The 14,801-nt window shown below is 43.1% G+C and overlaps 1 protein-coding gene across 1 annotated transcript in view; it reads left to right on the forward strand.

The window, feature by feature from the left end:
• Positions 1-14,801, forward strand: part of PSD3 (pleckstrin and Sec7 domain containing 3) — a 574,055-nt gene that overhangs the window by 65,083 nt on the left and 494,171 nt on the right. The gene's annotated exons all lie outside the window — the stretch shown is intronic.

Consider the following 14,801-nt stretch of genomic DNA (forward strand, 5'->3'; position numbering starts at 1 on the left):
AAGTTTAATTTGATCTTGAGCTGTTTACAGAGTGCCCTCCAGAATTTAGACACGAATTGGACGCCTCTATCTGAGACGATATGCGTGGGCAAACCGTGAAGGCGAAAAATGTGTACAAAAAATTGCTTTGCCAACTGAGGCGCTGAAGGAAGACCAGGAAGAGGAATAAAATGTGCCATCTTGGAAAATCGATCAACGACCACCCAAACAACTGTGTTGCCACGGGATGAGGGCAAGTCCGTAATAAAGTCCATACCAATCTGTGACCAAGGCTGTTCAGGAACAGGCAGAGGATGAAGGAGACCAGCAGGCTTCTGGCGAGGAGTCTTATCCCGGGCACAGACCGTACAGGCCCGCACGAAATCAATAACATCAGTCTCCAGAGTCGGCCACCAATAAAATCGAGAGATGAGTTGCAAGGATTTTTTGATGCCCACATGGCCTGCGAGGTGGGAGGAGTGTCCCCATTTGAGAATCCCGAGACGCTGGCGTGGAGAAACGAAGGTCTTCCCTGGAGGAGTTTGCCTGATGGAAGCTGGAGAAGTGGAGATCAGACAGTCCGGAGGAATGATGTGTTGCTGGAGCTGTGGTAATAGCTGCTGTAGCATCACGGTCAGTTGAGACAGCTGGTGACCTTGTTGCGCTATCTGTTGCGACTGCTGGGCGACCACCGTGGTGAGGTCGGCGACAACTGGCAGTGGGACTTCAGCGGGATCCATGGCCGGATCTACTGTCACGATTCGGCTGGCAGGAGGTGGATCCTCTGTGCAAGAGCGGGATTGGCGTGGACCGTGCTGGTGGACCGGTTCTAAGTTGCTACTGGTATTCACCAGAGCCCGCCGCAAAGCGGGATGGTCTTGCAGCGGCGGTAGCAACCAGGTCGTATCCACCAGCAACGGCTCAACCTCTCTGACTGCTGAAGATAGGCGCGGTACAAGGGAGTAGACAGGAGCAAGGTCGGACGTAGCAGAAGGTCAGGGCAGGCAGCAAGGATCGTAGTCAGGGGCAACGGCAGGAGGTCTGGAACACAGGCTAGGAACACACAAGGGAACGCTTTCACTGGCACAATGGCAACAAGATCAGGCGAGGGAGTGCAGGGGAAGTGAGGTATAAGTAGGGAGTGCACAGGTGAGAATACTGATTAGGCCTGCTGCGCCACTGATTCAGTGGCGCAGCGGCCCTTTAAATGGCAGAGACCTGGCGCGCGCGCGCCCTAAGGAGCGGGGCCGCGCGCGCCGGGACAACACAGGCGGGGAACGGGTCAGGTACGGGAGCCGAGATGCGCATCGCGAGCGGGCGCGTCCCGCATCGCGAATCGCATCCCGGCTGGGAGTAATATCGCAGCGCACCCGGTCAGCAGGTCTGACCGGGGCGCTGCGAATGAGAGAACGCTGCGAGCGCTCCGGGGAGGAGCGGGGACCCGGAGCGCTCGGCGTAACAGATGTCATGTGCAGTATGTGTCATTGATTGTATAAAACAGTAAAGATTTATGGAAATTTTATAGACATCAGAGTGGCAGTTTTTCTGTACTCCAATTTTTTGGTAAATAGGATTTCCTGTTTTGTCTGGATTTTCTGCAGCTACACTTTGGTGACATGAATCACGGTGGGACACACAGTGAACCATTCACAGTTAATACATTGATTTGTTTATGCAAAATGTAAGAGAAATAGACCAGTAAGTAAATCCCCACCAGTTTACAATTCAGCGGTTGACAAATTATGTCTCATGCTTGTCAATGAGCCATGTTACTATTTATATCTTGCTTTATACATGTTTTATAGTGCTTAAAATATGTTGGTCTCAGGAGAGATGCAGCATTTGTCTGTAAAGTTTAATAAAAAACATATGTCAATGGCCAGGAGCGAATGTTAGTTAATGACATTATTGGTGTCCTTAGATGGTCTAGGATTGTCACTTGCTGCTGGTAAAATGGAGAGTGTTTGCATTTAAAGGGGTACAAAAAGTCATAAGAGCAAACAAAAATTACTAGAAGCATACCAACTGCAACTGGTGACCAGGCATGCGAAGCATTATCATTTAGCTACATTTAGCAAGCCTCTCAGTCTATGGTTATTAGAACTGTCCCATCAGGGCATAAGATGCAACCTGGGATTTCAGGACAATAATTTTCATCATAGGCATACCTTAAAGGGGTATTCCAGGCCAAAACTTTTTTTTATATATCAACTGGCTCCAGAAAGTTAAACAGATTTGTAAATTACTTCTATTAAAAAATCTTAATCCTTCCAATAGTTATTAGCTTCTGAAGTTGAGTTGTTGTTTTCTGTCAAACTGCTCTCTGATGACTCACATCCCAGGAGCTGTGCAGTTCCTATGGGGATATTCTCCCATCATGCACAGCTCCCGGGACGTGACATCATCATTGAGCAGTTAGACAGAAAAATTCAGAAGCTAATAACTATTGGAAGGATTAAGATTTTTTAATAGAAGTAATTTACAAATCGGTTTACCTTTCCGGAGCCAGTTGATATATATAAAAAAAGGTTTTGCCTGGAATACCCCTTTAACTAAGAGAGACATAATGAGAAAAAAATCCATAAAATCACTGTCTGAAATTATTTGCAAATGATGGTGGAAAATAAGTATTTGGTCAAAAACTAAAGTTCATCTCTATACTTTGTCATATACCCTTTGTTGGCAATGACAGAGGTCAAATTTTTTCTGTAAGTCTTCATGTGGTTTTCACACACTGTTACTGGTATTTTGGCCCATTTCTTCATGCAGATTCATGCAGTCATGTTTTGGGGCTTTCGCTGGGCAACACAGACTTTCAACTCCCTCCAAAGGTTTTTAATGGGTAAAGACCCAGCTACATTTCATCTTCAATGCCCTCACTGATGGAAGGAGCTTTTCACTCAAAATCTCACAATACATGGCCCCATTCATTCTTTCCTTTACACGGATCAGTCGTCCTGGTCCCTTTTTCAGAAAAATAGCCCCAAAGCATGATGTTTCCACCCCCATGATTCACAGTAGGTATGGTGTTCTTTGGATGCAACTCAACATTCTTTATCCTACAAACATGACGAAAATACGGATACTGGAAGCCTGTGCTAGCATTTCTCCTGCAGTGTTGCTATCGGTGTGTGAAGAGTGGGAGAAGAGGGTTGCATTGACAATCCAACACAATGGGCAGCACATTGAACACATTTTATAAGTGGTCAGAAACTTGTAAATAACTCATGAAAGAATACAGTTACGTTAAAACCAAGCACATCATTGTTTTTCTTGTGAAATTCCCAATGAGTTTGATGTGTCACATGACCCTCTTCCTATTGAAAAAACAAAAGTTGGATTCAAAATGGTTGACTTCAAAATGGCCACCATGGTCACCATCCATCTTGAAAAGTTTCCCCCCTCACATATACTAATGTGCCACAAACAGGAAGATAATATCACCAACCATTCCCATTTTATTAAGGTGTATTCATATAAATAGCCCACCCTGTGTATATATATATATATATATATAGTGGCAAGCCATTAGCAGGACTCAGGTCATCCATGCATTATATTGGCAGTATATCATTGGGATACATGTTATATGACAGAATCAGCTGACTGCAACTTCCCCTATCAAAATCAGCTTTTTGGGGTCCAGACATGGTGTCTGTGAGAATACACCTTCTTTAACCCCTTAACGACCACGGACGTAAATGTACATCCTGGTTTGGCGGGACTTCCCGCACCATGACGTACATTTACGTCCTTTGTGTGACCGCGAGCATCGGAACGGTGCTCGCGTCATACATGGCAGCTGGTAATGGCCAACATCCGCGATCGCGTGGATGTCCACAATTAACCCCTCAGATGCCGTGATCAATACAGATCACAGCATCTGCGGCAGTGCGGCACTTTGAATGGATGACCGGATCCGATCATCCAGCATGGCTGCCAGAGGTCCCCTCACCTGGCTCCGGCCGTCTCCAGGGGTCTTCTGCTCTGGTCTGAGATCGAGCAGACCAGAGCAGAAGATCACTGATAATACTGAGCAGTGCTATGTCCTATACATCGCACTGCATAGTATTAGCAATCAAATGATTGCTTGAATAGTCCCCTATGGGGACATAAAAAGTGTAAAATAAAAGTTGAAAAATGTAAAAATAAAAAGTAAAAAAAAAGTGAAAAATCCCCTCCCCCAATAAAAATGAAAATTGTCAGTTTTTCCCATTTTAACCCCAAAAGCGTAAACATTTTTTTATTAACATATTTGGTATCGCCGCGTGCGTAAATGTCCATAATATCAAAATATAATGTTAATCATCCCGTACGGTGAATGGCGCAAACGTAAAAAATAAAAAAAAGTCCAAAAATGCAGCTTTTTTGTCACATTTTATAAAAATTTTTTTATAAAAAATGATCTAAAAGTTTTATATATGCAAATGTGGTACCGATAAAAAGTACAGATGACGGCGCAAAAAATGAGCCATAATGCCACCCTATATATGGAAAAATGAAAAAGTTATAGGTTGTCAAAATAGGGCGATTTTAGATAACTGATTTTGTACAAAAAATTTTAGATTTTTTTAAGCGGTACAAAAATATAAAAGTATCTAGCCATGGGTATCATTTTAATCGTATTGACCCACAGAATAAAGAACACATGTAATTTTTACCGTAAAGTGTATAGTGTGAAAACAAAACCCTCCAAAATGTGCAAAATTGTGGTTTTAATTGAAATTTTCTCCCTAAAATTTTTTGGGGAGTTCGCCGTACATTTTATGGTAAAATGAGAGGTTTCATTACAAAGTGCAATTGGTCACGCAAAAAACAAGCCCTTATATGGGTCTGTAGATGGAAATATAAAGGAGTTATGGATTTTAGAAGGCGAGGAGGAAAAAACGAAAATGCAAAAATAAAATTGGCCTGGTCCTTAAAGGAGAACTCCAGACCATAAAAATTGTCCCCCATCGTGCCGTCAGTAAAAAAATAAAGATGTACATACCTTCCTCCGCTCCCCCGGGGCTTCCGGTAACCGTCTCCGGTCTCCGCCGTGATCCACTTCCTGGTTGCCGGTGGTCGGATGAATCAGCCAATCACCAGCCGCAGCGCAGCCCGACTCAGCCGGCGATAGGCTGAGCGGCAGTGTGACGTTTTCGGCCCCGACCGCAGGTGCCAGTGTAGTGAAGAATTTTGTGTCCTGAAGCGTTTTCACACTGCCGCTCAGCCTATCGCCGGCCGAGTCGGACTGCGCTGCGGCTGGTGATTGGCTGATTCATCCGACCACCGGCAACCAGGAAGTGGATTGCGGCGGCGACCGGAGCCGGTTACCGGATGCCCCGGGGGAGCGGAGGAAGGTATGTATATCTTTATTTTTTTTACTGCCGCCACTATGGGGGACAATTTTTATGGTCTGGAGTTCTCCTTTAAGGTTAAAATGGGCTTGGTCCTTAAGGGGTTAAAAGGAGGGGGATAGGAAGAATATAGGAGGAGATTTATCAAAACCTGTGTAGAGGAAGAGGGGTGCAGTTGTCCATAGTAAATAAGATTGCTTCTTTCATTTTTGAAAAGGCCTCTGAAAAATAAAAGAAGCAATTTGATTGGTTGCTATGGGTAACTTGTCAACTTTTCCTCAGCAGAGGTTCTGATAAATCTCCCCCATATAGATTCACAAGACATCCAGTCCTGCACTTGAATGAGTCATCAGGTTAAAACTACACAAATTGGATTAAAAACATCAATACTAGGGTCCTTGGGACCCCCAGAAATCATCCCAGTCAAGAATTTGGTGCAGTATTAAAAGCAGTTGTTCACACACAGTCCACATGCAACTCAATAGAGTTTCAGCTTTACAATTTGCTTTGTTCAACTCCTCATTTTTACAACCATGCTACTGGGTAGGGTTGGGGATTGCCTGTTCGAGTGTCCTGGCTAGGTGACAAATGTCAATGGCTAGACTACCTCTTAAAGGGGTGTTTTATATACAGTGTCTTAGATTAAGAAACACTGTCTAAATCTTAGACAGCATAAACTTAGACTAGACAGTCTAAGAATGCACACATATTTTAAATGTGTTTCAGGCTGTTTGATGCATGTCACATTCTTAGATTGTATAGTGTACATTTAGTCCAACTATTAGTTGGCTTAAAGGCGTATTCCAGTGGGAAAAAAAATTCTAATTATGCCAGAAAGTTAAATAGATTTGTAAATTACTTCTATTAAAAAATCTTAATTCTTCCCATACTTATCATCTGCTTTATGCTCCACAGGAAATTGAGTAGCTCTTTTGGGTCTGACCACAGTGCTCTCTGCTGACACCTTTGACCATGTTAGGAACTGTCCGGAGCAGGAGAGGTTTGCTATGGGGATTTGCTCCTACTCTGGACCCTGGAAAAGGTGGATACAGTCATAGGGGACTCTTTCTTAGGACTGTATCCACCTTTTCAAGCCCACCGGAGCACCGGAAAGCTGAACTAATTTATGCAGGAAAAGTCAGCAACCGCCGAGCTGAGAAGTTTGTGACGAATCGAATTTACAGTAAGTTCGCTCATCTCTAATATATATATATATATATACATTCACAAATTACAGTTTTTCATGGATTCTCAGTTTCCTCTATAATGTTCTTGCTGCCTAGAACTCGAAACTGACTCATCAGTCAGAGATTCTGCTGCAGTATAATTTACAGATATGCAATGATATCAGCTGGCATAAGGACTCTACAGAACACATGAGGATGAATCGTTCTTCCTGCAGTGACTATTTAGCACTAAACTGTTTCCTTCCTGAGCTGGAGAGCTGCTTTACTTTTTAGAATTTCCTACAGAAATAAATTGGATCAATTATCAAAAAAAAAAAAAAAAAAAATCCATCAAATTTCCAGCATGTGCAAGCTAGAGATTTGTAAACTCATAGGCTGGGTTTGTATGAGTATTTGTTCAGTTATTTGGTCAGTATTTTTAGCCACAACCAGGAGTTGGTCCAAAACAGAGAAAAAAAAGTTACAAATCTTTCCATCAAAGTTATTTTTTTCTCTCAGTTTCCCTCCTGGTTAGCTTAGCAAAACACTACGTATGAACCCAAGCAGTTTCAGGCTGCTGTAATGGGAGCTCATATTTTTGTCCATATAATAAGGAAAGAGCTTAAACAAAACAGGCTTCATAATACATTTTTGAAAGGGTCCCTTCAGATCAAATAGTGAGTCAGGCAGGGCCAGTACTGCCTATAGGCAAAATAGGCAGCCGCCTACAGCCCCCTCTTGATGGGGGCGCCACTCTGCCCTCTGCAAGAAAGTTAGTAGCCAGCCAGCATCCAAAGCACCCGCAGCACCACCATCGCAACCCCCCTTCCTCGATACCATAATAATCTGCATTCCTCAGCCTGCTGAAGTAGCGCAGTGCCACTTCTGAGGCCAGACAGGCAGGTCATGACATCATGTGCACCTCAATACATCCGCCCCATGAGGAGGAGGTTTGCTAGTGTGTCACCCCAGTAGTAAGGTGGTGCGTGTAAAAGGGCAGAGCCAACGGGTGGGGTCAAGGAGAGGCAAAATTACACATGAATAATTGGTACACACAAGACACATATATGTAGTCACTACATACTACAGTAGTCACTGTGCAGTTAACATTACATACATCATTACATACAGGGAAAAAAATCCAGGGCCCAGCTAATCAGGTAAGAGGAAAACTTTATTGAAGATCAGGAGTAACGCAGCTCCAACAACGTTCACAACCGAAGGCTAATGTTGACCTGCTTTGGGCCAATGGGGCCTTTAGTCATGGCTGATCAAGTCTGTGTTTACATACATATGCACACTCACTACATATCAGTAACTGTATACTTATATCATACACATATTCCACAACCAGTACCACTTATGGTGTTGTCCAGTTCCACAAAATTCTTGTCCAGGGGCTAAAGCTAGCATGAAAATAAAATAAATGATTCTCACCTGCCCCCAATCGCCTTCCATGTCCATCCAGATTGTGCTTGATCCTGGTTGAGAAGCACTTCCTGCTTTCATCTCACCATGCAGGAGGTGTTCATTTGGCCAATCACTGCTTGAGGTGGGTCACCAAGGTGGGTGGTGGGCCACCAAGAATAGCAAATGTTACAATATAAACTGGGACAGAAAACTAAAGTCAGACTTTCCAAGAGAACTGGATCTTGTTTTATATTTATTGTATAATGTTAGTGCAGTTATGTTGAGGAAAAAGCCTTCATAAATGTTGCCCACACACATTAGATGAAATAATCCAATCATGATGAGTGCTGCAGGATCGTCAACTTTAACAAATGTATGGGGGTCTTCCAGCTCTCTACTGATCCATAGAACTGACCTACAGATCACTGCACAGTGGGTGAACTGGTGGCCACTTTGCAGGGAAAAACTGTGAAGGGGCTGCAGGACTGTGAGCCAGTTATAATCCTAGTCTTGACAATACTCCATAAATTTCTGCTAGGGTGTATTCACACACAGACACTGGATACGCAATTGCGTATTTTACAAAGTAGTCAAGAATACAAATGAATTGTCTTGTAAAATCAGCAGTTGTGGATTTTATAACTTCAAATGCACAGTGGACCCTATGAGTGTAAATGTGCCAGATGTGAAGGAGATTTAATAGCTTTAAATGTTAAATGGGTATTCCGGGCAAGAACATTTTATCCCCTATCCAAAGGATAGGGTATAAGATGTCTGATCATGGGGGGCCAGCCACTGGGACCCCCCGCGATCTCCCTGTAGCACCTGCATTCTATGCGGGAGTTGCGTCTCCAGTTTCTGAAACCTCCGGGTTTCCAGGACTGGGGACGTGACGTCACCCTACGCCCCCTCCATTCATGTCTATGGGAGGGGGCGTGACGGCCATCACACCCCCTCCCATAGACATGAATGGAGGGGGCGTGGCGTGACATCACATACCCAGACCCGGAATACCCCTTTAACTTTCTGTTTAAAAAATAAAGGCAAAAGAGAGAATGTATGCCAGCTTCAACTGTACAAAATATTTTAAATTGTAATGGCAATGTATGATAAATTTGAGAACTTTTTACCAATTCACTTTTTGACTTGTGTTTGTACTCCACCATTGAGTAGAGTTGAACAGTACCCAGAAAGCACCAGCTTAACACATGACCCGCAGCTTGACCTATGGGCTTCTAGTACAGCCCCCCTTAATAAGGAAGGGAGGTGCTGCAATCTGCCTCTTTTTCTTTTCTCTTTTGCTGCTGAGGAACAGAGAGACCAGATGTCTCAGTGCTAGTGTCCAGGTTCCTGGAATGCCACAAATCTACAGTCAATTCCAGTAAGTCAAGCCAATGTCTGCTGTCACTACCTACAGTCCAGTCAAGCCTAAAGTCAATTATCTAAAGTCTATTACAAGCACAATTAGTCCCAGCAAGTTACGAGGTCCTTCTGTGTTCCTGGACACCTCTCTGGGATTCTGGCTGAGCTGTGGAGACTGTCTGACCTCAGTAAAGCTTCTGTTAAACCATACACTTGTCGTGGACTCTCATTTCACTGCCTAGCCATTGGGATTGAGGAGATATTGTTTGGGTGGTTCCCGATACCCAAAAACCACTCTGGCATCACGAACATTAGGGATTAATAACAACTTGCACCAGGGATTAATACCATCTGCCCCATCCACCTACACCGCTACACCCTGTGGTATCGCCATTCACCATGGCTCACCACATATGTATATATGGTCTGGCCCTACAGAGAGACCAAATTTATATACACAATGCCATAAAAAACATATGTTACATTGAATCTGTCTCATTGCAGGAGAAGGGCTCCAATACATTCCTAAGGAACCTGTCTCCTGCAATGAGTGAGACTGAGTCCAGAGCCAAGGAGTGAAGCACTTTTCCCTGGTTATATCTAGTGATAGGTGAGTCTCTCAACTGATAAAAACGTTTAACATGTCTTTGTGTCAGAAAATTGTATCAATATATGACTAGAACATACTAATATAGTATTATTACAATTTGTACTGGCTTCAAAATGCTTATGTATGGTTCACCCTGACAGGAAATTGTGTAGTTCTTTCCTTTTCAATGTGGTATTGTCTCCAGCAACTTGACTCTCTACTGTACTATCTCAGGAGGCATAGCTGGATGTTGCATCTAACCACTAGCCCCACCCCCTAAGTGACTTTATCAGCTATGACCAGCACCTACAGCCTACTTCCCCATCTCCTTTTCATATATACATAGATATCTTTATTAAGATATTTAGGAAAGAACAAGGTGTGTTTACAGCACAAATCATGCCTTGTAATGAACAAAGCGCCAGGCAGAGGAGCAGACAGGGAGTGCAGAAAAATCTGCAGCCTCACTGATTGTGCAGTAGCCTGCTGTGAAATGAGATGATCTTAGTAGTGAGCAACTGTGCAACCAGAAAGTATAAACAAGAAGTACAGGACTAAGGCCCCCAAAACAAAACTATTTTTGGTGGTTACAGAACTGGGGAAGACAGGTAAGCAATGCTATATGCTTCAGCAGCATTTTACCATTTTTTTTTTTTTTGATGGACTACCCCTTTAACTACTTTTAATTTTAAGTTTTGCTTCCTTGAAATTAAGGATTTTTTTGGAACAATTTTGTTCTCTAAAATGAAGCTCTGTCAATGTTTGGCTGGCATCATAATATGGTAGAAATAGGACTTGTGTCTTAGAAACAAGGGATATTTATATTTCCTGTTGTGGTTTTATTCATAAGGAAGTTTAAAAGATGATCATATTTGTATTGTTCCTCATATTATGTGAAATTCCCCCCAGCTACACAACATAGGGGGGGGGGGGGGTTGAAGTGACAAGAAAGCAGGTGTACTTTAATGGAGGGAATATGACCTTCCAAAGTTTGTCAGATTTCCCATAGTTTATGCCAAAACTTGGTATAAATTAAAGCACACACCAATTTCATGACCTGGATTACATTTGGTTTTCTGCTACAAAGATACCTGAACCTAAAAGAAAAACCATAGTTTGTCTGTATCTGTTACCTGGTTGTGCTGCTCTTCTTAGTTTTATAGATAAGCCAGATATTTTAATACATTTAACATGTTTTTTTGCATTTTTGGGCAATAGAACAGTGTCATTTTTCTATACGTTAGCTATGCTATCCTAAGTGGGCTAAAACTAAAGTCCAGACCTATTACACCTAAGGAAACTATCAGGACAACATAAGTATTTGTTTTGGTGATGACTTCTACTGACAGAATATTTTGTAGAAAGTAAGAAAACTTTACTGTAGAGTTGTGTAGAATACTGTAATGTAAGGGCCAATTCACACTACGGACATTGCATTCAGAATTCAAACTCGATGAATTAAAGGGGTTATCGAGGAAAAAAAACTTTTTTATATATATCAACGGGCTCCAGAAAGTTAAACAGATTTGTATATTACTTCTATAAAAAAAATCTTAATCATTTCAGTACTTATGAGCTGCTGAAGTTGTGTTGTTCTTTTCTGTCTAAGTGCTCTCATGACACCTGTCTCGGGAACTGTCCAGAGTAGACGCAAATCCCCATAACAAACCTATTCTGCTCTGTGCAGTTCCCGAGGCAGACAGAGATGTCAGCAGAGAGCACTGTTATGAGACAGAAAAGAACAACTCAACTTCAGCAGCTGATAATTATTAGAAGGATTAAGATTTTTAGAAGTAATTTACAAATCTGTTAACTTTCTGGAGCCAGTTGATATATAATTTTTTTTTTCTGGAATACCACTTTAATCATTTCTCAGGGTTGATCTCAATAGGAAGCTGTTGCTCTGTTCACACTACGAAAGCCCGTAGCAGAACGGCCGACAAGGAATTTTATACCACCGAAAGAATGAATAAGTTAATGTAACATTCAGTAAAACTGAATGTAAAGAAAGTGCCAATTCTGGTCTCTGCAGTGAAATTGGGCAAATAATTTCCTTTGTGTGCATAGGCCCTTAGGACCCATTCACACTACAGAAATTCTGAGCAGAAATTGTTTCAGAAATTCAACAGCAAAACAAATGGTCCACATCCTGAGTACAGCATATAAATGCTGCACAGAAAAACATGGCTACATAATAAATGTATATACACACTATCCAGGAGCCCCAGCACCCAAAATAAATTACCTGGGGATTCAGATACACGGATGTGAATGGGAGCAAACAAAGCAAATGTGCTCTCGCCGCATGCAGAGAATAGTATCTCAAAGCAAAGGCTGCAGGAAAAATAGAAAATGCCCGCAAATGATAAAATGCAACCAAGACACAGAAAAGAATCAAACAATCCATGGTTAGAGAGAACTCTAATACACGCCATGAGTTCTAATACCTGCCATCAGCTCTAATACCCACCATCCCCTCTAATACCCGCCATCAGCTCTAATACCCACCATCCACACTAATACACGCCATCAACTCTAATACCTGTCATCAGCTCTAATACCTGCCATCAGCTCTAATACACACCATCCCCTCTAATACCCGCCATCAGCTCTAATACCCACCATCCACACTAATACCCACCATCAGCTCTAATACCCACCATCCACACTAATACACGCCATCAACTCTAATACCTGTCATCAGCTGTAATACCCGCCATACACGCCATCAACTCTAATACCTGTCATCAGCTCTAATACTTGCCATCAGCTCTAATACCCACCATCCACACTAATACACGCCATCAACTCTAATACCTGTCATCAGCTCTAATACCTGCCATCAGCTCTAATACACACCATCCCCTCTAATACCCGCCATCAGCTCTAATACCCACCATCCACACTAATACCCACCATCAACTCTAATACCTGTCATCAGCTCTAATACCTGTCATCAGCTCTAATACACACCATCCCCTCTAATACCCGCCATCAGCTCTAATACCCACCATCCACACTAATACCCACCATCAGCTCTAATACCCACCATCCACACTAATACACGCCATCAACTCTAATACCTGTCATCAGCTGTAATACCCGCCATACACGCCATCAACTCTAATACCTGTCATCAGCTCTAATACCTGCCATCAGCTCTAATACACACCGTCCCCTCTAATACCCGCCATCAGCTCTAATACCCACCATCAGCTCTAACACCCACCATCCACACTAATACACGCCATCAACTCTAATACCTGTCATCAGCTGTAATACCCACCATACACGCCATCAACTCTAATACCTGTCATCAGCTGTAATACCCACCATACACGCCATCAACTCTAATACCTGTCATCAGCTCTAATACCTGCCATCAGCTCTAATACACACCATCCCCTCTAATACCCGCCATCAGCTCTAATACCCACCATCCACACTAATACACGCCATCAACTCTAATACCTGCCATCAGCTCTAATACACACCATCCCCTCTAATACCCGCCATCAGCTCTAATACCCGCCATCCACACTAATACACGCCATCAACTCTAATACCTGTCATCAGCTGTAATACCCGCCATACACGCCATCAACTCTAATACCTGTCATCAGCTCTAATACCTGCCATCAGCTCTAATACACACCATCCCCTCTAATACCCGCCATCAGCTCTAATACCCACCATCCACACTAATACACGCCATCAACTCTAATACCTGCCATCAGCTCTAATACACACCATCCCCTCTAATACCCGCCATCAGCTCTAATACCCACCATCCACACTAATACACGCCATCAACTCTAATACCTGTCATCAGCTGTAATACCCGCCATACACGCCATCAACTCTAATACCTGTCATCAGCTCTAATACTTGCCATCAGCTCTAATACCCACCATCAGCTCTAATACCCGCCATCAGCTCTAATACTCGCCATCAGCTCTAATACCCGCCATCAGCTCTAATACTCGCCATCAGCTCTAATACCCGCCATCAGCTCTAATACCCGCCATCAGCTCTAATACCCGCCATCAGCTCTAATACCCGCCATCAGCTCTAATACTCGCCATCAGCTCTAATACCCGCCATCAGCTCTAATACTCGCCATCAGCTCTAATACCCGCCATCAGCTCTAATACCCGCCATCAGCTCTAATACCCGCCATCAGCTCTAACACCCGCCATCAGCTCTAACATCCACCATCAGCTCTAATACCCGCCATCAGCTCTAATACCCGCCATCAGCTCTAATACCCGCCATCAGCTCTAATACCCGCCATCAGCTCTAATACCCGCCATCAGCTCTAATACAAGCCATCAGCTCTAATACCCAACATCAGCTCTAATACCCGCCATCAGCTCTAATACTCGCTATTAGCTCTAATACCCGCCATCAGCTCTAATACCCGCCATCAGCTCTAATACCCGCCATCAGCTCTAATACCCGCCATCAGCTCTAATACCCAACATCAGCTCTAATACCCAACATCAGCTCTAATACCCACCATCAGCGTGCAAACCCTTACACCGTTTTGCTTTCTGCTTTGTGCGGTGAGAGCGCATTTGCTTTGTTTGCTCCCACTCACATCTGTGTTCTGGAGGCATTTAAGTGGTTATATAGATTTTTCTGTTATTTATCCGTGTGCACTTTTTTCTGCACTTTTGCTAGTCCATTTTATGTGCTTTAATATAATTTTTTTGTTTCCAATAAAAATGTACATTTAAAATTTCTATAGTATTACAGTTTGTGTCTGATGTTTTACAAATTTTTTGGATTTTAGTACATGCAGATTTGAGCCATAACCACACCCCCCAAGGTTGGAGCTGTATAACAGGATCAGTGGATCTGTGGTTTATATATATGTGATGCTCGCAGTTAGCTGTCTCAACCAACTGCAGCTAAGGCAGATGAGCCTCCTCTCTACAAGTGTCCATCATTGCC

Source organism: Hyla sarda, chromosome 1, assembly GCF_029499605.1.
Source record: "Hyla sarda isolate aHylSar1 chromosome 1, aHylSar1.hap1, whole genome shotgun sequence".
Classification (NCBI taxonomy): Eukaryota; Metazoa; Chordata; class Amphibia; order Anura; family Hylidae; genus Hyla; species Hyla sarda.